The sequence below is a fragment of the Carassius auratus genome, unplaced genomic scaffold (assembly GCF_003368295.1).
Source record: "Carassius auratus strain Wakin unplaced genomic scaffold, ASM336829v1 scaf_tig00015876, whole genome shotgun sequence".
In the NCBI taxonomy this organism is placed as follows: Eukaryota; Metazoa; Chordata; class Actinopteri; order Cypriniformes; family Cyprinidae; genus Carassius; species Carassius auratus.
This window is the reverse complement of record NW_020524628.1, coordinates 388,774-402,135: the sequence shown is the minus strand read 5'-3', so window position 1 is coordinate 402,135 and position 13,362 is coordinate 388,774. Positions and strand designations below refer to the sequence as shown.

The window sequence follows — 13,362 nt, the reverse complement described above, 5'->3', positions numbered from 1 at the left end:
TTACATTAAAACCTTTTTACTGTATACCTATAATCTACTGTGAAGAAAGTCAATATGTTAAAAGTCAATCCATTTAGTAAAAACCTTTATTTAAAACATGAGCACATTTAACCTTGAGTGTCTTCTTGCTTAAAACTGCAAATATGGCAATTAAACATGCTCATTAAGTAAAAAAAAGACAATGCAAATAAAACATGAGCATATAAGAATATAACAAAATGTTATTTTATTTTGTTTTCTTAAACATGATATTAAATGTGATTGAGAGACGTAATCACCTCTGCTCATCGTGCAAAAATTCAGATACAACAAAATCACATGAGCATACAAGGAAATAAAACACAGCATTCACAAAGGGATCCTCAAACACAGCACACCTAAGTGAAGAGTTTTGTTTTCTGCGCCTGTGCTTTGGCAGACAATATACACAAGTTCAGCTCGAGAATCATTTTTGGAGCACCTTAAAAGTGTAATGGATCTCCTGTGGATGAGTAAGATTTAAAGAGTATATTAGTCCAAGTAGCATGGCTGTAGCCAATGCTACATTACCTAAACCAGAAAGCACCTCCACATCTTCCAGCACAATGCAGATATCTTCAGGGTCTTCTGTTGCATCAGCAAATTCATGCTTTACATCACAGAATCCCTAAAAGGTCTTCTTTATGTCCGCTTCGGTTCTTGCAGGGTCATCATCCTTTGAAAAAAAAAAAAAAAAAGTTATTTTTAGTGAACAACTCTACTTCCACAGCACATTCATACAGTCACGAGCCATCTAAAAACAATGCTATTGCGTTCGGTCACCAGATCACAACCCAACTCAACACCTTTGGCAGACTGTGTTCCACTTTATAAACGAAAATACAGTGCCTTTGTCAATATCACAACAATGAATAACTATGCTTCCTTAAAATCTCTATCACTCAGTGACTGTTCAAAATTTTTAATTAATTTAGATGACATTAACAAATTACATTTATAAAATACCAGATATTCTCAAGAGCCATTGATACTTCGGTAACACTTTAGAATGATGTCCATTAGTTAATGTTAGTTAATTCAGTAAGTAACATGAACAATACATTACTGTATTTATTCATCTTTGTTAATCTTAATGAAAATACAGTTATTCATTGTTAGTTCATGGTAATTCACAGTGTATTAACTAATGTTAACAAGCACAACTTTTGATTTGAATAATGCATTAGTAAATGTTGAAATTAACATCAACTAAGATTCATAAATGCTGTAGAAGGATTGTTCTTGCTTAGATCATGTTAACTAATGCAGTTAACTAATGGACCATTATTATAAAATGCTACCGATACTTATTTCAAATCAATATTACTTATCTTTAACCAAAATTGGGCACAATTAAAACAACTGCTGACAGCACTGAGTTACTGAGTACAAGCTTTTTTTTCAATTTTCTTAAGAACAGCGCAGTCCTTGGCACCACCAAATTGGTGCAAATCTTTGCCAAAATACAGGTTTGTGTACTTTAATTTCATCTATAAAATCATTAGTCACTTTATTTTCAAACCAACATACATGGATGCAATGCCATTAACCTAAACGAGCGCACTGTAAAATATATAAATTACTGAACAAACGGAATGTAATTACTTTGTATGTTAAAGGTATATATATATATATATATATATATATATATATATATATATATATATATATATATATATATATATATATATATTTATTTATTTATTTATCTATTTTTTTTAAGTGTGACGTGACATACGGCCAAGTATGGTGACCCATACTCAGAATTCGTGCTCTGCTTTTAACCCATCCAAGGTGCACACAGACAGCAGTGAACACACACACACACACACCCGGAGCAGTGTTCATCATTTATGGTGCGGCGCCCGGGGAGCAGTTGGGGGTTCAGAGCCTTGCTCAAGGGCATCTAAGTCGTGGTATTGAAGGTGGAGAGAGAACTGTACATGCACTCCCCCCACCCACAATTCCTGCCGGCCCGAGACTCGAACTCACAATGCTTAGATTGCAAGTACGCCTCTCTAACCATTAGGCCACAACTTCCCCATGAAGCCTGGAATTAAACTGTTGTTTTCATCAGGCCAGAGGAGAACTGGCACCCAGATTAAGTAAAGTTTCTCCCAAAGTTTATTTTCCATTTCTGTCACTAATTAAAGGGATAGTTCACTTTCAAATTATATTTAGGTATGTTTTAGCTTACCTCAAGGGCATCCAAGATGTAGGTGTTTTTTGTTTCCATAGTAGTTTACATTTTGATATTTTTAGGTCAAACTGTTCTTGTCTGTGACTCATATAATGGAGGTCTAAGGTCACCACCTCAAAGAGCATAAACAGAGAAGTCCAAATTAAACAATTCCCCACCGTAAGTACACATTGATGACCTAAGACATGAAACAAACGGTTTGTGTAAGAAAATGAACTATTTATTTTGGTTTTGTCTCCTGTACACAACCACGTCCAACTGATCTGAGTGCACGAATGCTTCCTGACGTGACGTGCGCGCGCTCTGGCTTAGTCTGCGCAAGCGCGGAAAGCGCCGGAAGCAATCTATCGCGCGTGTACATCACTTGTTTACGGTTTACCACACAATACACCACCAATCTGCATTGTCTGAAATATAATGCAGTAACTGTAATTATTAATGTGTTTATTATGCACCCTATAATCGTTGCAATTATAATAAACAACACATTACTCACTCTATTGACAGTGTGCCATTGGGTCCCTCTGGCATTGGACGTCGCCTCCAGTTTATACGTGGCAAACTAAACACAATGTGCAAAACGCTGCAGCTCAACAGCGAAGAAAACCAAGTATCATCAGTCAGGCAGGTGTGTGATGCAATACTGTCAATGTCCTTGTCCACTTCTGTTGGCATCTCTCAACACTTGCTACTAAAACACCACCATTTTTTAAGAGATCTCGGTCTCTGAGGCTTGAAGACGTGCTGCCGTAGCGGATGCTTCCATGATTGCTCCTGAGTACTTTATCTGTGTATTCTGGTTCAAATATGGCTGTGACAAATTCAACGTTGTCTGTTGATGTATTGAAATCATCTTCCATTGCAATTTCCTGTACGTATAAATGTGTTTAAATCTTCACAGTGTAAGGAAATCTCTGTGTAAACCATAAACAGTAAGCGTAAACAATGAGTGTGCTTTCCGTGCTTGCGCAGACTAAGCCAGAGCGCGCACACGTCACACAACAGGAAGCACTCGCGCCCTCACATCAGTTGGACGTGGTTGTGTACAAAAGGTAAAAACGATATAAATACTGTTTGTTTTCTTACACAAACTGCTCGTTTCGTGTCTTCGGTCATCAATGTGTACTTACGGTGGGGAATTGTTTAATTTGGACTTCTCTGTTTATGCTCTTTGAGGTGGTAACCATAGACCTCCATTATATTAGTCACAGACAAGAACAGTTTGACCTAAAAATATAAAAATGGGAAATACTGTGGAAACAAAGACACCTACATCTTGGAAGTCCTTGAGGTAAGCTAAAACATACCAAAATTTAATCTGAAAGTGAACCATCACTTTAAGTTTTGGTTCCTTGCCACTGCCACCTTTGGCGAATGGGGATGCTTGACTGGTTGCATAGACACTATTGGAAGAGAGTTGAACTGGATGATGACATCACTGAATAATCAATGAACTGACTTTTTCTTAAAAAACAAAACAAAAACTGTCTGTTTGTTATTGTCCTCTTGCATTACCGACAAACTATTTTCCTGTTTAATTATGCTGCTTTGACAATGTGTATTGTGTAGAGTGCGATTTAAATAAAGGTGAATCGAATTGACTATCAAGAACTGTGCTTATCAAACAGGATGATATCACGTAAACCTAAACCAGTGGCTGTGTGGAGTACAAAGGTTTAAAGAGAAGTTAACATCAGTCATTTAATTCATATCTGAGCTTTACAATTTACTCAATATTTTAAAATTAAAAAATGTACATTAACTCTTTACCCATCAGCAGTTTTTATGGGGAATGTCTTTTGATATTTAAACATACAAATGTATGTGTGTGTGTATATATATATATATATATATATATATATATATATATATATATATATAAGAAAGTGTCTCTGCTTTTAAATTGAAAAAATTAGGCGCAGTTCATGTCACATCTTTTGCAAGGTCAAGTTTGTTATTACTTGTGATAACTGTTTGTAACGAAAAAGAACTCACCAAATACTCCATCATATCCATCTTCATTCAGGTAGATGCATAGCCCCTTGAGAATGCACTCTTGCTTGGTCTCCATGGTGGCATTGTAAGAAAACAGACAAAACATTTTTTCAAGTTTCTGATATTCATACATGACACCCTCCAATACACATCTCTGAGCCATTATGCATTACAGAGCACTATATCAATAGCTTGTATTAAAAAGCAATATATAAAAAAAACTGAAAATAAATAAAATAAAAATACTACCTGAGACATTGGCAGCATCACATCTTGAATCTTTTTTCTAAACACTCCACCCTTTTTGGTAAACACTTTTAGCAGATCATCAGAGAACAGATCCAGTTTGAACATGAATTTTGGAGTGTAAAGGAAGGGTTGTGATCCGATGAAATTCATCATTTATCTGAAGACATAAGTTACAGAGGTCTTGTTTATGGGCAATTCAGCAAAGACAAAAAAGGTTAAAATGCTACAAAGAAAACAAAATATTTAGTACACGGTCAGGGTGACAACTTATTTATGACAGAAATCATTTTCGATTATTCCTCTTGATATATTAATCGCAAGTAACAGAATAACATTAACTTACACATACAAGCGCTTGGAGAAACAAAACGTTATTAGCTGACTACACAGACATAATGTCGGTCCATGACCATAATCTAGCTAGCAGAAGAAATGCAAAAACTCCACTTACAATTACTGAAGCAGCGAAATGTAATACTTACGTCGCTAAAACACTATTTGTTGTTTAAGACGAGAGACTCCGTGAACGCGGTGAATTCAGTCACGAGCACGTGACTTTAACAAGCGTGACTAATCTAAAGCCTTTGATTGGCTGCTGTGCGCTTTGATTGGCATCTCAATCGTTTTAACAATGACGAGCAATAAATTAAATATAGATGAGGAAGACCTAAAATATACATTTGAAACTTTGTCACCCTAACAACAGCTGAATGCAGAGTAAGAATTTAAAATCCTAGGGGACAATTTGGCCATTTCTACTTATCGGGCGTGTCTTATGGCCCTGGTTTTACACATTAATTCATGGTACTGAAGGGTTTTCTGTTCTCTCTTGTTCCGCGATTCTTCATTTTAACGTTATTTGATACTTTTAGTAAAAAAAGAAAGTCTGCACCACGTGCTGAATACAGAAACCTAACATCAGCTACAAACGACACACTTAAGAGCTATATTCATACAGTGCTTATAGAAAAATAACTTTATGGTATGCAACAAGATATTAAGAAAGCATATTTTAATTAGTTTGTTAAATAAATAAAATTAGATGGACGGTGATAGATAAGAAAAAAAGGCCACTTACCCAACTCGCATGTTCGCTGCTGAGCAATCCATCTACATCCGTTTCCGTTGGTGACGTGCATCCGGTTAAGACGAACAAAAAATATTCTTGTTGACTCAATTAAAAAAAAATTTGTAAACCTAATTTTTTGAAAATTACATTGTTTCTGTTAAATATAATTAAGTTGACACCATTTTTACAAAGAGTTATGTTGTATGTGCTCATTTTAATTAATTAAATTGAACAAAGAGCAAAAATCATTTTTTTGAGTGTGTGTTACTTGCCATTTCTTTAAAATTATTGAAATTGTTTTGTGAACTTTACTAGTAATGTCTAAATGTAAATAAATAAATAATTTCTAATAAAATTACCAGTCAAATGACCGATAAATGTATCTTGCCAAAGTCAAATTTTACTAGCATTTGACCATAACCCTATTTACATCAAAATGCAGTTTAGTTTTGTCTCTTGTTGTTGTTTTAGTGCAAAGATTAATAAATGTTCTTACAAAAATATCCCAATTATGTTATGTTTGTACAGGACGTACAACAAGATTGGAAAAGACATGAACTGATTGTCATGACAACTGCAAAGTTTATGAAGCAGACCGAGGAGGGTAGACTTACTGGAATGATATATTAATTTTCTTGCAACTACCATAGTCTGTACACAAGAACAATGATAAAAAGGGATCAATTGGTTATATGCTAAAACAATGGCCCCTCCAAAACCCCATTTTTGATGCATGCATGTGTGTTTATGGAGTGAGATCAATATGATGTGACGTCAGTGTAAACATTCTTTCTTTACATACATCAAACCCTATTGTGGTTCCATTAGAATAAACTGTTTTGCAGTTTCAGAGCCATTATCAGAGCGGGAGGCATTATCACATCTGTTTGGCAGGTTGTTTTTGTATGAATGTCCCCAATTATACTCAATTCTCTTTTAATTTGGGAACGAACAGAAAGCAAACAGCTTTCTGTCCTTGATGTATGTTTTTATTGTTGCGTACGCCCTGCGGTGAGAGCATAAAACAAGGGAGCATTTCAAGCAGGCAACATTCATTGAAATCATTTCAGCTTGTCCAGCTCAGTGAAACAATAAATCTATTTAATAAATCTATTGTTCACTTCAGTGTTTTTGTTTTGGATGGGGTGAGAGTCTGGGGACAAAAAGCTTTGAATAGACAGGAATTGTCACTCTAAAAAGGGCTGAAGTGTTATGTGAACACATACTGAATGTTCTTGCAAATAGAGATGATAATTAAGAGGCACAGACTTGGACATATTACAGGCCTGCACAATTAACTGAAAAATACAATAAAGTAGATTAGCCTATACGCTTCCCACCCCCAACAAATCAGATTTGCATTAAAAGTAATGCTTTTGTATTGTAATTGTATATATTCATAAATAGGAATGAACATAAACAGAAATTAAAATATATACACTCACCGTTCACTTTATTAGGTATACTTGTTCAATTACACAAATTGCTAATCAGCCAATCACATGGCAGCAATTCAATGCATTTAGGCATCTAGATGTGGTGATTAAGACTTTCTTAAGTTCGAAACGAGCATCAGGATGGGGAAGAAAGGGGATTTATATGACTTTGAACGTGGAATGGTTGTTGGTGCAAGACGGGCTGGTCTGAGTATTTCAAAAACTGCTGACTTACTGGGATTTTCACACACAACCATCTGTAGGGTTTACAGAGAATGGTCCGAAAAAGAGAAAATATCCTGTGAGCTGCAGATGTGTGGACGAAAATGCCTTGTTGATGTCAGAGGTCAGAGGAGAATGGTCAGACTGGTTAGAGATGATAGAAAGGCAACAGTATCTCAAATAACCACTCATTACAACCAAGGTATGCAGAATACATTTGCTGAATGCACAACATGTCAAACCCTGAAGCAGATGGGCTACAGCCGCAGAAGACCACACCGGGTGCCGCTTCTGTCAGCTAAGAACAGGAAACGGAGGCTTTAATTTGCACAGTCTCACCAACCTGGTCTGATGAGTCTCAATTTCTGCTGTGACATTCAGATGGTAGGGTCAGAATTTGGCGTAAAGAACATGAAAGTATGGATCCATCCTGCCTGGTCTCAATGGTTCAGGCTGGTGGTGGTTTAATGTGTGGGGGATATTTTCTTGGCACACTTTGGGCTATCATTTAAATGCCACGGCCTACCTGAGTATTGTTGCTGACCATGTCCATCCCTTTATAACTACAGTGTACCCATCTTCTGATGGCTACTTCCAGCAGGATAATGCACCGTGTCACAAAGCTCAACGTAGGTATTTATTTAAGTAGTTATTTAAAGGCTGAAATGTGCAGTTTATCATTTTAGAATTACATTCATATTTATTGTTATTGTGAAAATCTTAATATAATCTCTAAATAATGCTTTTTTGCAGTCATTTTAATATGTTACCATAAACATTGCCATAACCCCACTCAATATGGTATTCATTTTATTTGTGAAGGAGTTCTGGCATGAAACTCTAGATGGCACAGTCCGATAGGTCTAACTCAATCTTACCTAATGACATCATCACAACGTTACAGCTGATTGGTTCTCTCCTGTATTGGTAGCAAATGAGCTCGCTGCTCAGCATTCAAATATATGTCCAGGGCTTACAGTAGCAATTGCAGCTTGCTTCGTAAATCCTCCACCTTTCCCAGCCCCACCTGATAGATCTGCTATAAGGTTATTCATGTATGCTACAGTACATGGGGGTTAATTCATGTATGTTATATTTGCAGCAGCAATATTTCTTAAATGCTCACAGCAGCATGTTGTGGATATATTGGCAATAGCAAGTTGCACTTGCTCTGCCACAGCAGCAGTAGTAGCAGCAGCATAGCAGATCTATTGTGCCAAGACCAAATACATTAACAGTGTCATGTACATTACTTCACCAAAAGTCTCAATTTGCTCTCAATTCAATCTAATTGCTTATTTTGTTTGAACTTATTTGTTCTCCATCTTTTTCAATGTTTCAGTGTGTGTGTGTGTGTGTGTGGTCTTTTTGGAAATTTGAGCGGCTGGTTGGGAATGTGGCCATCCATGAGTCTATCTCCGGAGAGCACCCAGGGAGACATGATAATTAATACGGGGTTGATTTTTAAAGAGAAGACAGTGTAGACTAACTTCTGCTGTTAAGTTCCTACACAATACACTTGACCAATGTTACAAGCCTTTTTCTTATTTTTCTCCTTCATTGTCAAAAAGTTTGTGTGTGTGTGTAACCATGGTATTATTTGATGTACGGTAAATGGTACATAAATATGGTATTTATGTATTTCTTTTTTTTTTTTTTTTAATGGTATCAGATGTGTATTCTGAAGTAAACTAATTTACCATGTAAATAGCATGTATATATAATGTAGTACTATAGTTTTATCATCTGATAAGATCATAGTTCTTGTTTTATATATAAGGGTTTATATATATATATATATATTTATTTATTTTGTGTGTGTGATCCATGGTTGTAAAACATTGCATGCTGTTGTTCACTAACATAAGTTCTTCTTTGCTACTGCAGGCTCATTTGAAAGCCTACTGCTTCCTCTCTGTGAATGTGTTCTGCTTCAGTCCCCTGCGGGGGGACTTCCTAATCGCTCGCTTTTTGTGATGACAGATTTGGTCAGTGGTCTGCACATTGCTGTAAATGAACACTTATTCATAAGAAATTAATAATTAATAAATAATTGTCTTGTTAGTTTGACATCAGCTTTTAAAATTACGGTAGATACACATTTCTTGTTTTCTTGTATCTTATTTTTCCTTTGTTTCCAATGGCTGTCATTATTTTGTCAATTTGCTTTGATTTTTACTATTTTATTTAAAATATAACATCAATTTCATATAAGGCACATACAGTGAGGGTTAAAACTCAACTTGAAAAAAATGGTTTCTATTTTTGCATTTATTTTTCCATTAAAAATTATTTATCAGCACAACAACTGATGAACATTTATTTAATTGAACAGACTTTCCTTTTGTCCCCCATTTGCTTTAATGACAGCAGCACTCAAGCTGACGTGAACAAAGCTTGACGATCATCTTTTCCAGCATGATTTGAGAATGTTTTAAAGAGCCTCTTGTGAATTTCTGCAGCTTTAAATGAGATTAGCAGTTCCAGATTTCAGTGTGAACCTTTGAACCTCTATGTTCTTTAGTCTTCATTATTCATAAACTCAACATTTGAATGCCAGCTACTGTACTTGTGCACACCATTTTTAAAAAGCACATTTTATTATAAATTCACAATGCCTTCCTATCATGTTTTACAATGTATGACACTTTGTTTCCATAGGGACACTGATGAATGAGTGTTGATTTCCGAGTCTCCTGATAATGTAGTTACTAACACGTTTCCTATTTTCATTTTCCTTTTTTTTTTTATCCCACAGAGACTAAAGCTTTTTCTAGCGGAGCAGAGCGGAGCAACATTGCACTTCCTCATACATCATGTGTGTCAACACTCAAATCTACTGCATTGAAAATTGCCCCACAAATCAGCAAGCAATAAAGGAAACAGAGTGTTGAAAAAACTAATTTTTACAATTACGAGCAGCTGTTTGTGGATCTGCATATTGAGCACAAAACAAGTTAAGTTTGAATTGCTAATAGAGAAAAGAAAAAGCAAAGCTACAGTTGAAAAGCTCAGATAAATCTAAACTGACTGTGGAAGCTGTTTTAAATATGTACGTTAACTTTAGCGTAGGTTATCCGGTCGCGTGTCTGGGCTGGTGACTATACAATGGATTTGTAATTTCTGTGTAAATTCCAAGAATCCAAGACTCCTCCCCAAATGTCCCACTGCCCTATATCTTGAGGTCATCGCGATGCATTTTTCAGTCAAAACTCATTTTACAAAGCAGGATTTTCTCAGATTGTGTCTTTTGTAATTCGCACTGCGGATTGTCATTCGCGTGAATGAGATTTCAGGCATTTGCCTGCGATTTTGCAAAACCTGACAGCGAGTGAAAATCGGGGCCAAAATATAGCAGTGTGAACTCGACATAAGCTACAGCCTCAAAGCAAGTACCACACCCCTCTTAGCTGGTTCATTTCCGTGTTAGCCCCAAGCTCTACCCATCCAATCTTAAGCCAGTCAAGCTTTATTAGCTGAACCTGTGCCCACACCTTGCCCTACTGCATGTGGCTGTACTGTGTTAAGCAGGGATAGGCAACTTCGGTCCTGGAGGGCCACTGCCCTGCAGAGTTTAGCTACAACCCTAATTAAACACACCTGAACAAGGCAATCAGTGTTTTCGGGATTACTAGATAGATACAGGCAGGTGAGTTTTTATGAGGGCTGATCTAAACTCTGCAGGATAGTGGCTCTCCAGGACCAGAGTTGCCTATCACTGGTGTAGAGGACTATGAGTTTTTGTCTATATAGATAATTTTGCCCTTCATGACAACTGTGGGTGATTATATATATATATATATATATATATATATATATATATATATATATATATATATATATATATTAGGGGTGTAACAATACGCGTATTCGTATTGAACTGTTCGAACGGTTCGTTGGACTAATTAATTATATTTGAAAAAAAAAAGAAAGTGAAATATAATGATATGCGTTCAACAAGGTAGCCCAATAACCCAAACGATTTAACAGGCAATGTCCCTGACACCCCCTAAGAAGAAAAAAACACCAACTTGTTTATGTTAGGCTACTCAGTCAGGCGCTCGCTCACTCAGTACACGCTGAGTGAGCGAGCAGTTCATGCACGGTACGCTGTGGCCAATGCGTTTAACAGACCAGAAATAGAAGATCCTCCAATAACCAACAGGTCTGGTGTTTGGGTGCACTTTGGATTCCCTGTAAGCCATGGTGATGGCAAGAGAGTGGTGGATAAAAAAACAACGGTATGTCGCATCTACATGACATTAGGGTACACCAGCGGGAATAAAAAAAACAAAAAAAAAACACCAGTGGGAATACTTAAAACATGTCAACTCATTTACGCCGACATCACCTTAGTGTGTCAGTATCTGGGAAAAGACGAAAAATAGGGGCCGTTCACATATCGCGCTTAAAAACGCGTGGAAAACGCTAGGTGCGTCTTTCTCCTCATTTCCAAAGCGCTCGGGCAGAAGCGCCCCTGAGGCGTCTGCCTTTGCTAAGCAACCATGACGTGCTCTCTCCATGAAGACGCGGAAATTTCAGCAAAGGATAAATGGATTTGCAGCTCTAAAAATCGCTTATAGTAGGCTAGCTCTGCTACTAAATTTATTTCAAAATTGCAATCCATTTACAACTATGATCAGCTGTTCCTTCATCTTGGCTGAGCTTTCAACATTGTTACGGGAAAGGATGTATCTGATTGGTTAGTTCTTGTCACATGACCCGTGGTGCGCTTGCGGCATTCTGAAAAGTTGAGATGTTTTTAATTTTTGCTGTATCTAAAACGTACCGAACCGTACCGTACCGAACCGTGACATCAGTGTATCGTATCGAACCGAACTGTGAATTTTGTGAACCGTTACACCGTTACATATCTATATAACTCATCCATTTAAATTATATTAAGCCTTAAAGTTCTGCATAATTAAAGGCGTGGTCATTTGATTGACAATTGTATTGCCGCTGTTTTCACCACTGTTGAGCTACAGTATAGCTTTTTTTTTTTCTTTTTTTCTTTTTTTAATAAGGTAAAAAATACAATTTATAAATAAATGAAAATAAATTATATTAACATAAAAGCTTATTCAAAATATATATTTTTTAATTATAATATAAATATTACTGAAATCAAATTGCTGTAATCAGATCATTGACTGATTTGGGAACAAATCATTCAGACTTATCCAATAGGCAAACTCACATCCAGGTCTGGCTCTGTTATGATCTGGAACGTCCCCTCACAGTCTAACCAAATCCCACTCTACATTGTCTTCTCATCAGATATTCTGTTTCACTCAGAATGGCATCAAACTATAGATATAAAATGGGTCACAAACAATGTTTCTCTATAAGGTGTGTTTAATTCAGAACATTATATTTAATATTTATTGAACTATGTAATGCAATATCACAAAGTCTGTTACAGTCCGGTCCGACACTACATACCGTGAAGATAAGCTCTGGTATTTTTATGCTCATAACACAAATCACAAATTATTTTTGCTCTTCTCTGTCTAGTCTGAGAGTCAGGACAGAGTAAATTCTACAGACAGCTGAATTTCGGAACTTGGGGGGGGGTTAAGCTGGATATATTCCCAGTGCGGTGAAGTCTCTGGATCTGGTCATAGTTGAGCTGTCACTCTGGATTTAGACTGACTGATGTGCACAAGGTTCTCAACACAGCGAGTGATCTTGCGTATGTTGCAGGGGCCGTGAAGGTGCCAGGTATTTATTGCTTTAATATGGCTGGCAGTGAGGTGTCAACAAACACTGGGCATTTACACTCCGCGAACACTCTCGCACCAGGCCAGAGAGAGAGAGATGGGGAGGTGGAAGAACACAAGGCTGAGGTGATGCTGCTGGATGAAAGGGCAAGATATATAAATCTGGGGTTTACGCTTGTGTGCAGTAGGGATTCTTTCTGCCTTTTTTCTTGTTTTCATTGCTCTGTCTCCCTCCGCTTTTGTGTATTCATACATAGAGTCTGAATATTGCAGCAGAAGACAACGGGAAGCAGCCTCCTGTTGATTTGGGGTTATCGAGTTAAGTTCTGATGTTTGACAGTAGCTTCATCACTACTGCTTTAATGTGCCCACAGGACAGGTGCCAAGTGGGTCCACTTCTAGTCTTGTCCTGAGGCAGTTGAGATCAGAGTTAATTGTTTAAACTGTAAA

At 36.8% G+C, this 13,362-nt stretch overlaps 1 long non-coding RNA gene across 4 annotated transcripts; it reads right to left on the bottom strand.

The window, feature by feature from the left end:
• Positions 1-201: 201 nt before the first annotated feature.
• LOC113074964 (uncharacterized) lies at positions 202-5,598 on the bottom strand. 4 transcript variants are annotated; one of them, XR_003280855.1, is made up of 4 exons: positions 5,541-5,598; positions 4,463-4,619; positions 4,214-4,283; positions 202-694 (listed from the first exon to the last, which is right to left on the bottom strand). It is a non-coding gene; the product is annotated as an uncharacterized LOC113074964 (long non-coding RNA). The 4 variants fall into 4 exon arrangements; XR_003280857.1 differs by lacking the exon at positions 5,541-5,598 and adding an exon at positions 4,914-5,215; XR_003280856.1 differs by lacking the exon at positions 5,541-5,598 and adding an exon at positions 4,945-5,030.
• Positions 5,599-13,362: the final 7,764 nt, after the last annotated feature.